A 17,466-nucleotide genomic window follows, 5' to 3' on the forward strand; every position below is an offset into this window, starting at 1 on the left:
CATGACCCAGCAATTCCATTGTTAGTTCAAGAGTTTCTTATCCGTGTGCACCGAGAATCACGTACAAGGAAGTGGCTAGTTCCACTTGCAAGTCAATCACAGAAACGCTTTTTCTCAAGACAACCATTGTACTTTGCTTATCCAGGCGAGGTGCACAAGGTGAGCTTCCTATTTTGTCACACAGAATATTAGAGATATGTACTCGAGGGTTGAAGTTTACTGGAATTCATAATTTTTACTGATTCATCAGGATACAATCTTAAGTGAAACTGCCCCATTTTTGCTGAGAATGTATGATAAAGCACACGATGACTGCTAGTACAGTTGAGTGTTACTGCCCTGACTTGTGCTAATTCACCTGCAGTTTACCCACCATGACTTTTGTACCATCAGTGACAATGTCAATAAAGTGGAAAAGTCAAATAAAGTCTCAGCATTATTATTTATTATTATATAAATAGTTTTGACCTTGCATATCCCCTGAAATAATCTCAGGAACTCACAGGGCAGACCACACGCAGAGTGCTGCTGTATGGCATTCCAATATATGAATATACTACAATGTAATTTGTTTATTCTAATGTCGATGGACATTTGGATAGTTTCCAGTGTGAGGCTAGAGCAGATAGTGTGTGGCAAGCTTTTTAAGTAAGTTTTCTTCCCCCTGCTACATAAAAAAATGTCCTTAACCCAGTGCCTGACATACAGTGGACATTTAATAAATTATGGTCATTACAATTCCTTTAGAGAGATGTCCTCATTAGCTTCTGTTTAGGATTCTTCTACCCTATCTGGTAGAGTGCATAGTGGGGTCTCTATGACTACAGATAATAACAAGACATTCTCTCCAAAAGCCACAGAGAGAAAGAAATGAGCCACATTGGAAAAGGTGGAAACCAGAACATTAACCTGTTCCTTCCCCTGGCCCTGGTCCCCCAGGACATTCTCAAACTTTTCCATGGCTCAGGGGCAGGGGTAAAACACCTGGAAAAACTATTGTCCATTCCTCATGGGAAGCAGCTCTCCAGCCAAGTTATGAGGCTGGGAGAACAACTGATGCCTGTCCCTGGAGGCCTGCAGGCTCCCTTCCCCAGACACCGGAGCCAGAGGGTCCTGCTCCCTGCCCTCTGGCAGCCAGAGTGCGGAGACGGAATGTAATCTCTACCTTTTGGGTCTGAGACACATGAAGAAAAGATGCCAAGATGCAGGAACAGCCGAGAGATTATTCCTGGCAACGGTAGGTGTTTCTGGGACTTGCTCTTGACCTGTTGGCAGCTGCCCTGCCTCTCCTGGTTCCTATCTAAGCCCAGTCCCTCCACATTTCCTGCCGATTCTGGGACACCCCAACGGTGTCTCTAGAGACTTCTTTGCTTAAGTTGCCCCTGAGTGTCTATTACTTGCACCCAGTGACTCTGACTCACTCCACACCTGCACTGGAAGCCCAGGCTGAGTCCCCTGTCAGGAGCAGGGAGAGGCCAGGCCTGTCACCCAGGGAGCCGTCTCAAGAGTCACCAACACGGTGAACTGAGCTCTTTTACTCCTCACTTTCCACCTGCACCTTCCCATTTCCCCTCCAGGCCTCACCTGGCACACCGTCGGACTCAGGTGGCATGGTGCCCTCAGAGCCTCTTTGCTCCCACAGGCATTAGTCATGACCACCTGCACCTCCAATGCGGGACAGGGCACATTCTCCTGTAGCTGTTTGCTTACCCACCTGCCATCCCACCTGCCTCGTCTTTCCTCGGGGCTGTGGGCCGCAGAGGCTGATTCATGAGAGGTTTGCACCTTGGCTGACCCCAGCTCCCGAATGACCACGAGTGGAGGCCACGGTGTGCTCTTATCCCCCTCCCATGAGGAGCCACCGTCTACAAAGGGGCTCTTTGGAAGTGGAAGGCTGGCTTTCCAGGACAAGCGTTAGGAGTTTGCTTGGGAGGGGGGTCTTAGATTCTCAGAGCCTTTTCCTGGCAGGGGAGCTGTGAGGGTGACTCATCCACCAGCTCTGTGTCCAGATCGAGAGAGTGGCTCCCACGGTTCCTCAGTGAAAGCTCTCGGGACCCGGGAAGCAGCTGGGTGGAGCAAAGTATATTTCCTCGAGGCAGGACGCCTGAGAGCCCCAGTGGGGATACCTGCATCCCATAGCCACCCAGACCCTGTGCCTGCTGGGCAGAGCCAGCATGCTCTGAGGAGTGACAGTGACGTTGGTTGAGGGTCCTCTCTGCTGCTCCAGGACACTGAGGTATCTGGTCTTCCCAACTCAGACTCAGCACCGAGGCCACTGTCCTCAGCTAGGCCTCGGGGAACGCCTCTCACCTGCACACGAGGCTGGAGGCTGGATCACACCTGGGCGCCTGCTCCTGAGGCCTTGTTGGGGCCCCTGGGGCCGCCAGGCTGCCGCTGAGCCTGGCTGGGGCCTCATTTGCCTGCAAAAGCCGAAGGGCCTGTGCAGAGAGTCCCAGGCTGGCATTCCTGCCTGCAGACTGGCAGGGGCCCGGAGGTCATCCAGGCCTGCACTGGGTGGGGCCACCCCAAAGCTCTCCCATTCCTGGTCTGGGCAAAGAGCTGTTTTCCAGATGTGGCTTTACCAGGAAAAGCATTCCCACGGGGCCCCCAAAGTGAGGCTAGCTCCCCTCCTCACTGTGACCTGACCCCAGGGAGGCAGACACAGGGCTACCACCTGGTGGCTGAGGTAGGAGGGGCTGTTGCCCACGGGCCTGTTATTAAATAACCTGTGGGGTGGCCGCGATCACATCACAAGAACGCTAGCCTCGCCCACGAAAGCTCCTGAGGTTACCAAGGGCAGGCCCCTCACTCCCAGAAATACAGGAGAATTGCTTAAGTGGGGGGCCTCTTTAGGAGAGAGAATTCAAATCAGACAGACTGCCTCGCTGATTGAAACTTCTAACTGGTATGTCGCTCACCTCAAAGAATGATTCTGTGAGGACTCACAGCTGACGGGCCACCAGAGCTCAGACACAGGTGAGGAGCGGCACTCAGCTGCCCACAGCCCCGGGATCTAATGCTCTGCTCCCCACCCCGCCCGAAACACCAGACCACAGACCGCAGAGAGGAGCCTGGGCTGAGAGGGCGAGACCTAGGAGCCAGCACCACTCTCCCGGGAATGGCCTTACACAGCCCCATTGACCCCAGCCGCCTCCGCTTCCTCACCCCTGACGGGGGACAATGGCTGCAACCTGGACACCGCCCTGAAGCTGCAGTGAGACGGGGCATGTGCGGTGAAGTGTGAAGGCTAGAGAGCCGCACAATGTGAGCTATTGTTGGTGTTATTTTTTATTGCTGAGTGCCACCATCCCTGCCTGGGAGGTGGCATGCAGAGTATGTCCTGCTGGCAGGGAACGTGGGCCCCAGGGGACCTGGCCATGGCCGTGGTTCCAGACAGTGTGCCCAGGAGCTGGGTGTCTGAATGAGGGAACGTAGGCATGCCTGAATGTGTGGGCACCCACACTCTCCACAGGAGGGTCTAAGAGGGTAGCTTTGGGCACCCCCAATTCCAGGACCGGATGCTCCTCTAGCCCACCTCAGAGCCGGGAAGCAGAGGGGGGCCCAGAGGCTGAGGTTGGGATCTGGGTCAGGGTGGGGGCTGCCTTGAGCATCTGCTGTGGGAGTGCCTGCGGCCGCTTTCCCTCTGCCCTTGTGCCAGGCTGGGTCAATCTGAGGCCTGTGCCTTTAAAATGCTTTGACATCCTTGAGATGGGAAGCGGAGCTCCCAGCGGAAGGCCGGCAGTAGCTCCGGAATGCTGTTCTAATATAAAACTCTCGCTCTCCGAGGACTTCATCTGATACTCCCACTGTCAGGCTTTGGAGCGAAATCACCTATTATGGTCCTGGAAAAGGCCCCAGATTCTCGGGGCTGATCCTTGACCCGTGTGGGTTTGCCAGAGTAGAGCTGGTTTTCTAACTGCACAGACCAGTCCTCCATCCCCAGCTGACGGCGACCCTGAGATTCCCCTCTGGATCCAGGGTTAAGGGCCCAGGGTTGGGAAGGCGGCACAGTGGGGATGTGCCCTGAGCCCTCCTGTAGCCTGGGGAGGTGGGGGGGGGGGGGGGGGGGGGAGGGGCTGTGGGGACGGGGTGCGCCCTGCCAAGCACTCAATGTGGGCAGATGGCAAAGCCCAGACTGACAGCAGGCCTCCACTCGGCTATTCTTTGCACCATTCCAGTTGCCTCCCTCCCCTGGACCAGACCAGCAGAGGTTTGATCACTTTGCATGATCATGGAATGGGGCCGGGTTCCGCCTGGAGACTCCAGCTCCTCCTCATGGTGGGAAGGTCCCTGGAAGGAAGGTCCCTTCTTCCACTGTGGGCCCCTCATTCTGAAGACACTCCAGTGAGCAAGTCTTGTTCAAAGGCAGGCCCTGGAGTCAGGGAGGGAGAGCAGGTTGAATCCTGACCTGCTGTTCAGTAGCGTCATCTAGGGCAAGTTACTAGACCTTTCTCAGCCTCAGTGTCCTCATCTGTAAAATGGAATAATAATCATCTACGTTTCCAGGTAAGAGAATTAAATGAGCTAGCATAAATATAACAGCCTAGCTCAGAAGCTCACAAAATGGGTCCCAGGGGCCTTAGAGAACCCCCAAACCCTCACTGAGCTGTGAGATCAAAACCCTTTTCATGAAAATACTGAGATGTCCTTTGCCTTTTCACTTGCATGTTCTCACAGGGTTACAGTAGAATTTTCAAAAGGCTTCTGGCCCTGAGAGCTCATGGAACGAGTACTGGGTATTCCGGTTTTGAAATTCTTTTTCAGTTTTAATTTATAAAATGGTAAATGTCACTAGATAGAACCCACATAAGCAAAAGCTGTCTGGGGTCATCTGCTACTTTAAGGGGGGGCTCCAGCTCTGTGTTTCCCCAGCAGAGAAGAGTGTGCCTGGCACAGAAATGCCCAGCTGGACGGGGCTAGAAGGGACTGGAGATTGCCTGGTGTTTAAGGCTTTTTAAAGCAGCAGAACCCTTTTCCAAATGCAATTATGCACAGAACCCCAATACGAAAAGCAGCTCTGTGGGGTCCTGACCTTTTAGCTTCCCTTTCACATGCTCCTGCCCAGGAGGCCCCTGGGCCCCTGAAAACCTTGGACTCCAAGAAAATTCAGTGTGAAAATGACCAATCTCGGCCCAATTCCTCCTTGTGCAGCTGGGAAGGCTGAGAGGATGGGGGAGGGGAGACGAGTTACTCACCAGCTCCTACAAGGGTGTCAGTGCCAGGATCATCCAGGCAGGTCCCGGACTCCGAGCCCACGCTCTGTCCTGTACCCCCAGCCTCCTAGCTACATGACAGGGTCTGAATGAGGATTTGGCATGTGATCAGGTAAACTTTCCCGGAAAGCCTTCCATGATTCCCGTCCTGCCAAACTCCCTTCGTCCCGAGAGCCTTGTTGATGCCTGGACGGGCTTTAGTCGCAGCCTGTACTCCGTTGTCAGTCACATCTGTCTCTAGTATCAGGACACCCTGTGTCTGGGGCCCACAGGGACCCGGCTGGGAGTCACCTTTGATACCGAGAGTGGGGCGTCCGAGCTGCAGGTGAGCTTGGAGGCCACCTCTGCTGGTCAGTTTGGTGGAACTCTACAACCACCCGCCCTGCACGAGGCATTGCACTGACTCTGGGGGAACAGGTAGGAAAATAATAACAACCACAGATGCTGACAACTGGTGCAGACTCACCACTCGCAAGGTACGGCTCTGTGCTGCGCACGATACAGACGACCCTGTGAACTGTGTGGGCATCTTATACATGGAGTTTTTTCACTAAATGCAGCCGGCCCTTCCTCTCCACGGGTTTCGCAACAGGGGATTCAACTAATGGTGGATTGAAAACTAGTTTTGCATTCCCAACCGCAGATTCCCAACCGCGTTTTCCACACCAGAGAGTCCTAAGCACTGATCGAAAGCATTGTTTTTGATCTGCTGTTGGTTGATCCCACTGATGTGAAGGGCTGGCTGACTGTAGTTAAGTTTGGGGGCAGTCAAAAGTCATATGAGGAATTTTGAGTGCGTGGGGGTCGGCGCCACTAACCCTCGTGTTGTTCTAGGGCCAAGGGCACTAGCTACACTGCTCAGGACTCATCTGGTGACAAGCAACAGAAACTCAACTCATACCAATGAAAGTGTTGACATAAGAGCCTCGATAGGCAGGCAGCAGGAGCAGGTCCACTCTACAGAAGGGGAAACTGAGGCCCAGCGGCAGAAGGCACGGCCAGGACACCTAGGCCACACACACCCTTTTCATACACACTTCCCTGGGCGTGGGTGCTGACCTGACACGCCCAGACTGGTCAGGCTTCCGTTGCTGGGGGGAAGCTGGCCGCAGTGGTGGTCTCTGCATGTCCAACGCAGCTCCTCTCTCACTGGACCGAAGGAGGCCTGGGTTAGTGTAAACCACTTTCATGTCAACCTAGAATTGGGTTTACCGAAGCCATTGGGTGAGGAGATGCAGGGGGTGGAGGATGGAGTTTCTCTGTCTTGGTTTTTCAAAGATCAGAAAAACCTCATGATTTATGACATAGGGTGCTAGCCCTGGATCAGACAGCTGGGTTGGAATGCCATCTCTGTCTCTTAGCATATAAAGAGCTTGCACTTCAGTTTCTTTATCTATAAAATACGGACAATCCAATCTGTGTTGCAGATTTTTTGAGGGTAGTACAGGAGATAGTGTATGTGATCAGGTCTAGCAGTACTGAAGAAATATTTGCTACTTAAAAGTCCAGTTTTACACAGTAAAAATTCCATCTGTGAAACCACTGCTAAAGAAACAGTAGCCAAAATTACAGGCGTAATTAAGAAAACACAATGTGCCAAAATCCAAATGTACAAACCAAATAAAGGTAACATTTTCTCTTTGCAGGATTCTCCTAAAAAAAAAAAAAAAAAAAAAGATAAAAATAAATTAAAGCCAAAACCTAAAACCTAAACACACACAGAAATTCCCTTTAAGTCATATAAAACCATGTAATACTTTTACTTATCCAGTCTTTTCAGGAACATACTTACTGGATAAAGCAAAGAATTAGTGACAACCTGAGCATCTCCAGCTGGGAATTGCCCAGGTCTGAACCCCCATGATCAGAGGAGAAATTTGCTTCCTACGTAAGAGTTAATCATGAGCTTTTGAGATTGAAGAAAAAAAAAAATCCCCCTTGGAAATTCTCAACATAAATATTCCGCCATTCTGACCTCATGGCCGTAAAGAAAATGCCAGAAAGAGAAGTGTTACTAAGACAGCAGGAATGTAATTCACAGGGGAAACCATCATCCCCAGACACTCACTGCCTACTGTCTCTCTCTCTCCAAATTGTTGATGAACCCTGTGGCCTTATGACAGCTGGGTGACCTCTCTGAGCCTCAGTCTCTACATCTGTAAACAGGACCAGGGACTAACGCATGTGTTAGACAACAGCCCATTAGGATGTGTCAGGGCAAGGGATCTGGCCACCATCACTGCTACCGTTTCTGGGGCTCAGAAAAACACTTGTTATTGATTTTGACATGAAACAGCCTTCCAAGCTGGTGCTTTGAGCATAAGTGTAACCCTTAGAGGACTGGGGAATAGGCTTTGCTCTGAAGGACACCAGGCTTAGCTGGGCACAGGTGGCAATGAGCACAGAGGCACTGTACCATCTGTGTGGATGCCGGATGCCGGTTTCCAGACCACCTGGAGCAGATGCCCATGGGACACTCCTCAGAGGGTTCCCTCACCTTGGCTGCAGGTCAGACACAGGGAGGAAGCCTTTAAAAAATCAGGTGTTCAAGATCCACCCCAGGCTCCAGGCAATTGTCATGGAACTGGAGTTACACTGTTGTGATCCCCTGCTCAGGGCAGCCCAAACCACCTTCGGGTTCAAGGAATAGCTGATGGCTTTAGGCCAGCGGTTGCCAACCGGTGGTCCGTGAAGTCATAAAGGTTGGCGACTGCTGGTTTAGGCTGCATTCCTTCCATGTGCCAGGACTTTTTCATTTTATTTCACCCACAAAAACACTCTTTTGTACTTGGGAAGGTAGTAGGTGAGCAGCAAGTATGTCGTGAGAGAATTTTACCCCGAGGACACTCAGAAAGGTAAGGATGCTTGCTCAGGATCGCACAGCTGGAAAAGGGAGGAAACAGGATTAGCGGGCAGTTCTCTTGACTCCAAAGCCAGTAATGCCTAGGTTGGCAATGGATGCTCATAGGCCAGATTCAGCCTGCTGCTTGCTTTTGTCCAACCAGGGAGCCCAAAATGGTCTTGACATTTTTAAAAGGTTGTAAAAGACAAAAATAAAAACAAAGAATATGCAACAACAGATGCTATATGTGGCCCGAGAAGCCTAAAATATCTACCAGCTGGCCTTTACAGAAAAGTTTGTCAACCCCTGGTTAAGACTGTGACACATGTCTGCTTCTGAGCTCACACTGGGATGGCTGGTGCAATAACTCGGGGTCCAGGTGTCCCTCCAGAGTTTCATTGTCAAAAACATCCTTCACAGCAGTTCTGAGTCCTTAATATGTCTTAGGTTTTCAAAGTCTTCTGCAACCGTGTTTTGCAGGTTCAGCTTACAGATGGCACCTGGTCATTTAGATGTGCTAGTGGGGGTGGGTTTCTTGGGTTAGCCCAAGAAAAAGAATTTTCTGAGACTTACACGTGAGAATGAGCGATTTTATTTCTGTGGAACTACATCCCTGAGTTTCCAAGGTCCCACTTCCCTCAGTCCCGTCATAGAAGAAGTGTAGCTGGGGCTTTAGCAGAGCTAAGATCACAGTCATTGGCCAGAGTTTCCTTTCCATGCTGGAGCAGTGTCCGGCCCAGCATCAGGCTAGCATATCTGTGTTTCCTGCTACAGTCCATTAGTCCATTGCATGTGGGGTCTGAAGGGCCACAGGAAAATGCAAGGAAGCCAAGAGCCAGCCAAGAGCAGAAGAGCAACAAGAGAGAGAACCCCTTTGTACAGGAGATTATGCATTCCCAAATTTTTGTGCGCTTGCAGTGGCCACTCCCATTCTGACCAATGATCTTTGCTCTAAGGTGTGACGGATAGACAAATACCTTCCCTATGTCACCTCAACTTTACAGGGCACACATCTATCTTCCCAGGTTAGGTCCCTCCCCCCAGTGTTTTGCTGGGAGTAGGCCTGTGGTTCCCAGGGGAGTGCAAAATTGCAGCTTCCTGGTGAAGCTGCCCAAACACCATGCCTATAATGTCTGGCTTCCCCCTTTGCTCCTTTTCTATTTTTAATAACTAGCTAATTATAATGGTGTCAATTCTGTCCCCTGCACAGGGCGAAGGAGCTAGACACTGACGGTGGAGTACACTGATCTGTCACACAGTAGCTCAGCCTTCTCCCTGCCCTATTCTCCAGTAGCTTCCAGTGATTCCCCTCCCCAAGGAACTGTCTTTCCCGGGCTGCTACTGCTGCTTCTATCTCAACTCCACTTCTGTTGGGGACCAGAAGGAAAAGCCAGCACCTGAGCAAAACAGACAAGGTCCGGGATGGTGCCGTGCAGTTGGGGGGAAAGGAAAAGAGGCAGCACGGTCCCACTCCCTCCTGCTACCACCCACTCTCCAGGGTCCTCAGCTTCATGCCAGTGCCTCCAGACAAAATAGTTAGTTAAGGATTTCCTTGCCAAACCCACACCACACCACATACTCTACATACCAGACATTCCCCGGATGGTTTGCTTTGTAGGTGATTGGCCACAGCTGTCTCTAGCTTACCAGAGGCAGATGTCTCTCTGAGAGAGCAGGAATGGAGGCTGCGGGTGGAGGAAGCTGGGGAGGACCTAAACTCCAGTTGCTCATCCCAGAGTCTGGAAACTGGACTGAGACCTCTGCTGTCTACAAGTATGTCTGTTACCATTGTCCACCCCGATTGAGCAAGCAAGCCGTAAACTGGAATCCAGGCATCACTCACATCATACTCTAGGGGTGTGCCACAGGTTAAGAGTCATGCAAATATTTATTGAAGACCTACTATGCATCTGGCACCATGTTAGGCCCACAGGACAGCACTTGATTTAACTCTTGAAAGTGGAAGAAATGGGGTTTTCTTTGACCACATTTTCAAGATTGCTTTCATGTAGGTGTGAGGGGACAGGGAAGCAACATTTTGCTGAGCACCTCATAGGTGGCCAAACCCTTGCTGGCCTTCCCCCACCTGACTGCTGTCTGAGGTTAGTGACCGTGCTTGGGCAGGAAATACAACTAAGGCTGCCTTAAATGTGGCAGGCGTTAGGTTTGATCAAATAACTGAATCACTACCCCTCCCCTGGGAACTTCACAATGGCCATTCCCTTTCACTTAGACCACATTCCACTTGCTAAGACCATTATCTCTCCCCGCCGGACCTTCCCAGGATCCGGACCTGCACAGAGAATTCTCCCACCAGAAAAAGCCCGCCTAGAGTCCTTTAAGAACCTCTGACTCCCGGTCTTTGGGTGCTGGCGCCATGTGGGGGCTCAGCCCATCTGGCATCCAGATGACCCAATGAATTTATAATTATTTACCCCTTTTGGCCTCGTGTGTTCCTTCTTCGGTGACCCAAACAGAAGGAATGTATTTGGTTAGGGATTGGGAAGTCTGCGAGAATCAACAACGTCACCAGAGAGATCCTTTGATTATCTTCCCTCTGCCCTCCTTGGGGTAGGCTCCATCCTGAGGCTGGCTCTGCTTGTGGTCAGAGAATGGGCTTCATTCTCCACTGATACGGGAGAGACAGGTAATACCTCCAGCAGACATTTCCTCCCGGCTCCTTGGCCAGACCAAGTTGTTTGCCCATTCCAGAACCAGTCACTGGCAGGGGGAATGGTGATGTCCTGGGACCAATCACGGTCGCCCTTGACTTGAGGTCAACTCCCCTAAAATATTGCTGCACTTTGATAGGGGAGAAAAAATAGATGCTGGCAAGTGAAATGCAAAGCAGTATGTATCCCCACAGGCTTAGAAACAAAATGTCTTACTCAAAGCCATGTCCATCTGAAGTCCAAAGCCCCATGTAGCGAATGTTTTTTCCAACTTCATTGTGCGGCCTTATGAGGCAAGAAAAAGGAAGGAAGAAGGATTTGGGGGTCGAATTTCAGGTGCCCTTTCGAGGTGATGGAACTGTAGCGGGAAAGCCTGGGTTTATTAAGGAAACCCTCCACCCCCAGCCTTTCCCTTTTCTTCCAGGTGATGTTCACATGCCACTGGGATTTGGGCCAGAGGCACTATTTATAGGGACCAGCTCAGAGCATTCTGAGGCCCTTTCGAAGTTTCATTAACAACCCCATTCCGGCTGAAGCCCATCTTCTGGATTTTGCTGAAAAGAGAGAGTGTTACCAGGAGGTTGCAGGATATTGAGGATCAAGTTGTGTTTCCTTGCAGCTGTCTTAGGAAGGGAGCCCTGGGAATGCAATTTTCAGAGAAAGTACTTTAGCTGTAGTGTTGCCCTGTGGCACCGTGGGGCCACTTGAAGGGGTGAGGAAGGAGGGGGGCAGCTGTGGTGTGTGGTAACTGTTTGGGAACAAACTTATTATTATTTCTTATTCAAGTTCAAATCAGCCAGAGTCCAAAACAGCTGATTCCCAGGTCATAAACACTGGTTGCAAACTGCATGGGCTGAAGTTTATCACTCAGGCAATCAATCTTTCTTAAATATCTCATATATCCACAGCTTGGTGCTGGGAAGGCTACATGTGACAAGATGTGATCCCTGCCTGCAAGCCAGATGAAGTTGCTGCACAGACGAAATATTACCTAGTAATACTAGACAGAGTGTGCTACGTGTGCTGGGGCAGAGGGAGGGGGACAGAGAGGGGGAGGGGGAGCCAATAATTCCAATAGGATTTTAGAACAAAGTTTCCCAGGGTATAATCTTTGGAACACTTGTCCATCACAATACACTGGAGTTAAAAAAAAAAAAAATGCTCTGAGCCCCAGCTGGTTTGGCTCTGGTGGGTAGAGCATTGGCCTGCAAACTGAAGGGTTCTGGGTTGGATTCCAGTCAAGGGCACGCAGGTACCTCGGTTGCAGGTTCCCTGGCCCTGGTCGAGGTGCTCCCGTGTGCAGGAGGCAACCAGTTGATGTGTCTCTCTCACACTGATGTTTCCTCTCTAAAAATCAATGGAAAAATATCCTTGGGTGAGGATTAACAAAACAAAACAAAAAAATGCTCTGAGGGCCCCCAAAATGTATACTGTATGCTCCTTTTGGAGATATCCAACGTATATGAGTATATTACAGGCCCTAAGACAGCTCATAGAGATGTCTTAAGCTATAAATTTGTTTAATACTATGATTCTTAAATTAGTTTGCCCACCAGTGAAATGCCCCCTTTTTTCCTCAAGGAAAACAAGAACATCCTATGTATTAGCATCTATGGAACCACACTGCCCCCTGTGGTCAAAGTCAGCCAGGCAGCCTTCCTCCCTGTAACCCAGGGACAGCCCATCACTGGTGGAGATGCAGGGTCAGCATCAGGGTACTCAGCAAACATGGGTCCCTCCAGGGTGCAACCTCGGGGCTGGGGCTGTCAGGTTGCTTCATGGTCCCAAACAAAACGCCCTGGCCATCAGGGGGGCCGATGGAGAGCTCTCAGGCGTGAAGAACGTGTCTCTCCTCTGCTTCCTGTCCCCTCCTTCCTTTCGGATGAAGCCCTGATTCCACAGAGCGCCACTGTGGCCTCTGCCACTACTTGTTTCCCCAATTTCAGGCCTCTCCCCGGTCCTCTCTCTCCACCTCCATCTTCCTGCCTGGGTGCCTAGGCCCCCAATGTTCTCCCTGCTCATCCACTGGCCCCAGCCTGCTTCCCATCCTTGGAGACCTTGCTCCAGCCCACCTCCTCCCCAAGGACCCAGCCCACCTCCTCCCAAGGACCCAGCCCACCTCCTCCCCAAGGACCCAGCCCACCTCCTCCCAAAGACCCAGCCCACCTCCTCCCCAAGGACCCAGCCCACCTCCTCCCCAAGGACCCAGCCCAACTCCTCCTAAGGACCCAACCCACCTCCTCCCCAAGGACCCAGCCCCAGTCTCTGTTCCTTCTCAGACGCCCTGCGCCCTCCCAACCCTCAGCCCAACAGTGGGCACCTGGCATTGTTCTCACTTCCCTGGCAGGAGTCACCTTCACAGAGAAGGTCTAAGGACCGTGCCTTTTACCCTCCTTTCATCTTCCCTCCTGCCCACGGAGCCCAGTTCACCTCGCCCTCCCTGCTCCACCCTGGATGCTCCTGCAGTATCAGGGCGCTGGGACCCCAGGACTGAGGGCCTGGCTCAGGGCCCCTGTCACTCTGGGCCACACCAGGACACGGCCAGCCTTTTTGTGAGCCCGGGAGGCATTTCTTCCACATTCAGTTCTGGGCTTCATTGAATCCAAGTTCTCTTTCTAAAAAATGTGCCATGGAAGTGTGTGTGTGGGGGGGGGGGGGGGGGAAGGGGGGGGGGAGTGGTGTGAGGGGGGTGGGGGGTGGGGGGAGAGACCCCCAGAAGACAAGAAGCTCCTAATAAGGCCCCAGGTGCTGGGGTGCTGGATCCTGTTACCTTCCCTCCTAGGGGCTGAGGCATTTCTGCCCCCGGGCGCCAGGGCCTCTCACTTCTGGAAGTTCAAGCAGCAGAACTGTTGCAGTCATGCTCTGTTCAGGGTGGAGAATGCTGAATAAAACACAGGGCTGAATCTCTGAGCCAGTAGTTACTCTTGAGCACTGATTTTAGACTCAGGGGAGAGTTCTGGTCTGAAGGAAAAAGGCCCTAAACCAGGATTTTGGAGACACCCAAGTGAGAATGAAGCCACCCTGGGCGCTCACAACCTGCCTGTTAGAGAATAAGCTCCTTAGCTGGGTGCTCATGCAGTGCCCCTCAGGACGCCCCCTTCTCCCCTATACGTGCGGACTGGCCACCCTCTCCTGCAACCCCCACCGCCCCCACGTCTCCCTGTCCCTAATACCTTGAGTTTGTCCCAGGCTCTGCCCATGTGGGCCCCTCTGTTCTGAGGCCCTTCTCCTACATCTGCCTCAATTCTATCCAATCTGCCAGGCCCAGACAGGTGCTCCAGAGACTGTGGTTAAAAACATGAGTTTTGGTGCCCAGCCAGTGTGCTCAATAGTTGAACGTCAACCTATGAACCAGGAGGTCACGGTTAGATTCCCGGTCAGGGCACATGCCTGGAATTGGGGCTTGATCCCCAGTGTGGAGCATGCAAGAGGCAGTCAATCAATGATTCTCTCTCACCATTGATGTTTCTCTTTCTCTCTCTCTCTCTCTCTCTCTCCCCCTCTCTGAAATCAATAAAAATAAAAATATATAAAAGAACAAAAACATGAGCTTTGGAAACAAATGGGAGTTTGAGTCTGGTTTGCCCTCACCAGCTGCGTGACTGTAACGCAGTGGTTGGGAGCTGCCAGCTGTCCTCACTGTGTGGTCTTGGACAAGTTATCTCACCACTCTGTCCTGGGCCTTGCCTTCTATACAATGAGAATATTAAGAGCGTGTATGTGTCATGCTTTGTACATTGTTGTGAGGATTAAATGCAGACAATAAGGTGTGTGCCCGGAGTGTGGTAGGAGTACACCACGTGTTAGCTGTCTAGAGATGAAACGCCCGCTCCCCTGTGAATAGAGCCCGCCCTGACTCAGAGTGCAGTCTCTCAGGCTGTGGCATCTCCTGCCTGGAGGCTGTGTGGCTTGGCCCACATACTCTCTCCTGCTCTACTTTCCTTGCACAACAGCAGGGACCCGCTCCCGCCTGTGTTGCTGACCTGTGTTAGTGATCTCCACACTGTGTGGGGAGTTCTCCAGGGCACACACTCTCTTCAGATCTCCTGCAGTGACTCATCGGTAACCTGGCCTGGCCTGCCACCAGCCCCTCGCTGCCTTCTCCTTTCCATGCCAGGGGCCCCAAGGCAGAAGCCCTGCCATTGCTGAACTGCTCCCTGCTCCCCTAAACACTCCAGCCCCTCATAAACCCACGCCTTTGCATGTGTGGTCCCCGCTGCCTGGAATGCTGTTCCCCAACCTCTTCTGCCCGGAAACTCCTATTCACTAGGAATGAGGTCAAACGCCCTCCACCCAAAAGCCTTTCTGACCTCCAGGGTGCTGCCCTTTTCTCCCACGGCCCTGGCACAAGTTTGTTCTCCATGGACTCTGACCTTCTCCAGGAACAAGGTAGGGTCCCCCGTGTCCTGAATACAGTAGGTGATGGTATCCCTGGTAAGGCCTCTGTCCACACCGGGGATCAGAACTCCCTTAGAGAGCCTCCAACCCCACACCCACCACTTTGTGCCCTGCTGAGTCCTGGTGTGCCCTCTGCGGACGACCATGCCACCTCCTCCACCACCGTTAGCTCCCCGCCTTCCTTTCTGGACTTCACCTCACGCTTCCCACCTTCCTGTAGGCCAGCGGTTCTCAACCGGTGGGTCGCGACCCCTTTGGGGGTCGAACGACCCTTTCACAGGGGTCACCTAAGACCATCGGAAAACACATATATAATTACATATTGTTTTTGTGATTAATCACTATGCTTTAATTATGTTCAATTTGTAACAATGAAATTGGGGGTCACCACAACATGAGTAACTGTATTAAAGAGTCGCGGCATTAGGAAGGTTGAGAACCACTGCTGTAGGCCAAGCATGTCAAACTCTCGGCCCGTGGATCGCATGCAGCCCACAACGAATATTTTTTGGCCCAGCCAATATAATGGTATCTAAGAAACGTTTTAATAAAAATTTCATAACTTAATTTTTACAATATCCTGTTATACATAATTATTAATAATGAACTACAACGTTCGCTAATGACTGATTACTATAATCGTGTTGCATTCATTTCCCTTACGCACCTTACGCACAGGCACACCATTTCTCTCCACTAATACAAGTAGCGAATATTTTAGCAGCCGATTACCGTGTCATTAGTCTTAGACTGACTTGTTTGGTGTGCGCAACAGGAAATATTTCTCTTATGGAGAACAAGAAAAATAGATTTGCGTTACGCTTATTAATTTGTGCAGTTATTCAGTGTCTGGTTAATGTTCAAGAAAAATATTAATTTTTATTAAAATGTTCTATTTTATGTTAATGATTACTCATTTATTTCAGCCCTTGGTATTCAGCATGTCTCTATTGAAATAAACCTACGTTTCTATGAAAATTGAAGCTTTTGTTTTTTGCGGCCCACATAAACTTAAACCTTGTTTATTTGGCCCATGTCAGCCCTTGAGTTTGACATGCTTGATAGGGGATAGTCAGTCCCATCCCTGTTCTAGTTAAGTCAAAAGAGAACAACATTACCCATTGGCTTAGAGATGCCAGGTCACCATTTTATGAGGAAACACAATCTGATTAGACAGACCAGTGACACATTCTCTGTTGTTATGGTGATTCTCTGACATCGCCCTCTTGCACATTATAAATTCCTCTCAATTTTCCTGAGTCTGGTTTCTCCCAAAGAAGGACTCTGGGCAGGCCACCTGCAGGCCCCTCTACAGGAGGGAGGCAGCCCAGGCCACCTGCAGGCCCCTCTACAGGAGGGAGGCAGCCCAGGCCACCTGCAGGCCCCTCTATAGGAGAGAGGCAGCCCAGGCCACCTGCAGGCCCCTCTATAGGAGGGAGGCAGCCCAGGCCACCTGCAGGCCCTCTCTATAGGAGGGAGGCAGCCCAGGCCACCTGCAGGCCCCTCTATAGGAGAGAGGCAGCCCAGGCCACCTGCAGGCCCCTCTACAGGAGGGAGGCAGCCCAGGCCACCTGCAGGCCCCTCTACAGGAGGGAGGCAGCCCAGGCCACCTGCAGGCCCCTCTACAGGAGGGAGGCAGCCCAGGCCACCTGTAGGCCCTCTCTATAGGAGGGAGGCAGCCCAGGCCACCTGCAGGCCCCTCTACAGGAGGGAGGCAGCCCAGGCCACCTGTAGGCCCTCTCTACAGGAGGGAGGCAGCCCAGGCCACCTGCAGGCCCCTCTACAGGAGGGAGGGCAGCCCAGGCCACCTGCAGGCCCCTCTATAGGAGGGAGGCAGCCCAGGCCACCTGCAGGCCCCTCTATAGGAGGGAGGGCAGCCCAGGCCACCTGCAGGCCCCTCTATAGGAGGGAGGGCAGCCCAGGCCACCTGCAGGCCCCTCTACAGGAGGGAGGGCAGCCCAGGCCACCTGCAGGCCCTCTCTACAGGAGGGAGGCAGCCCAGGCCACCTGCAGGCCCCTCTACAGGAGGGAGGGCAGCCCAGGCCACCTGCAGGCCCCTCTATAGGAGGGAGGCAGCCCAGGCCACCTGCAGGCCCCTCTACAGGAGGGAGGCAGCCCAGGCCACCTGCAGGCCCCTCTATAGGAGGGAGGGCAGCCCAGGCCACCTGCAGGCCCCTCTACAGGAGGGAGGCAGCCCAGGCCACCTGCAGGCCCTCTCTACAGGAGGGAGGCAGCCCAGGCACCTGCAGGCCCCTCTACAGGAGGGAGGCAGCCCAGGCCACCTGCAGGCCCCTCTACAGGAGGGAGGCAGCCCAGGCCACCTGCAGGCCCCTCTATAGGA

This window comes from Myotis yumanensis, unplaced genomic scaffold (genome assembly GCF_028538775.1).
Source record: "Myotis yumanensis isolate MYYU_CA2020_CCGP unplaced genomic scaffold, mMyoYum1.0.hap1 SCAF_1, whole genome shotgun sequence".
NCBI classification, from domain to species: Eukaryota; Metazoa; Chordata; class Mammalia; order Chiroptera; family Vespertilionidae; genus Myotis; species Myotis yumanensis.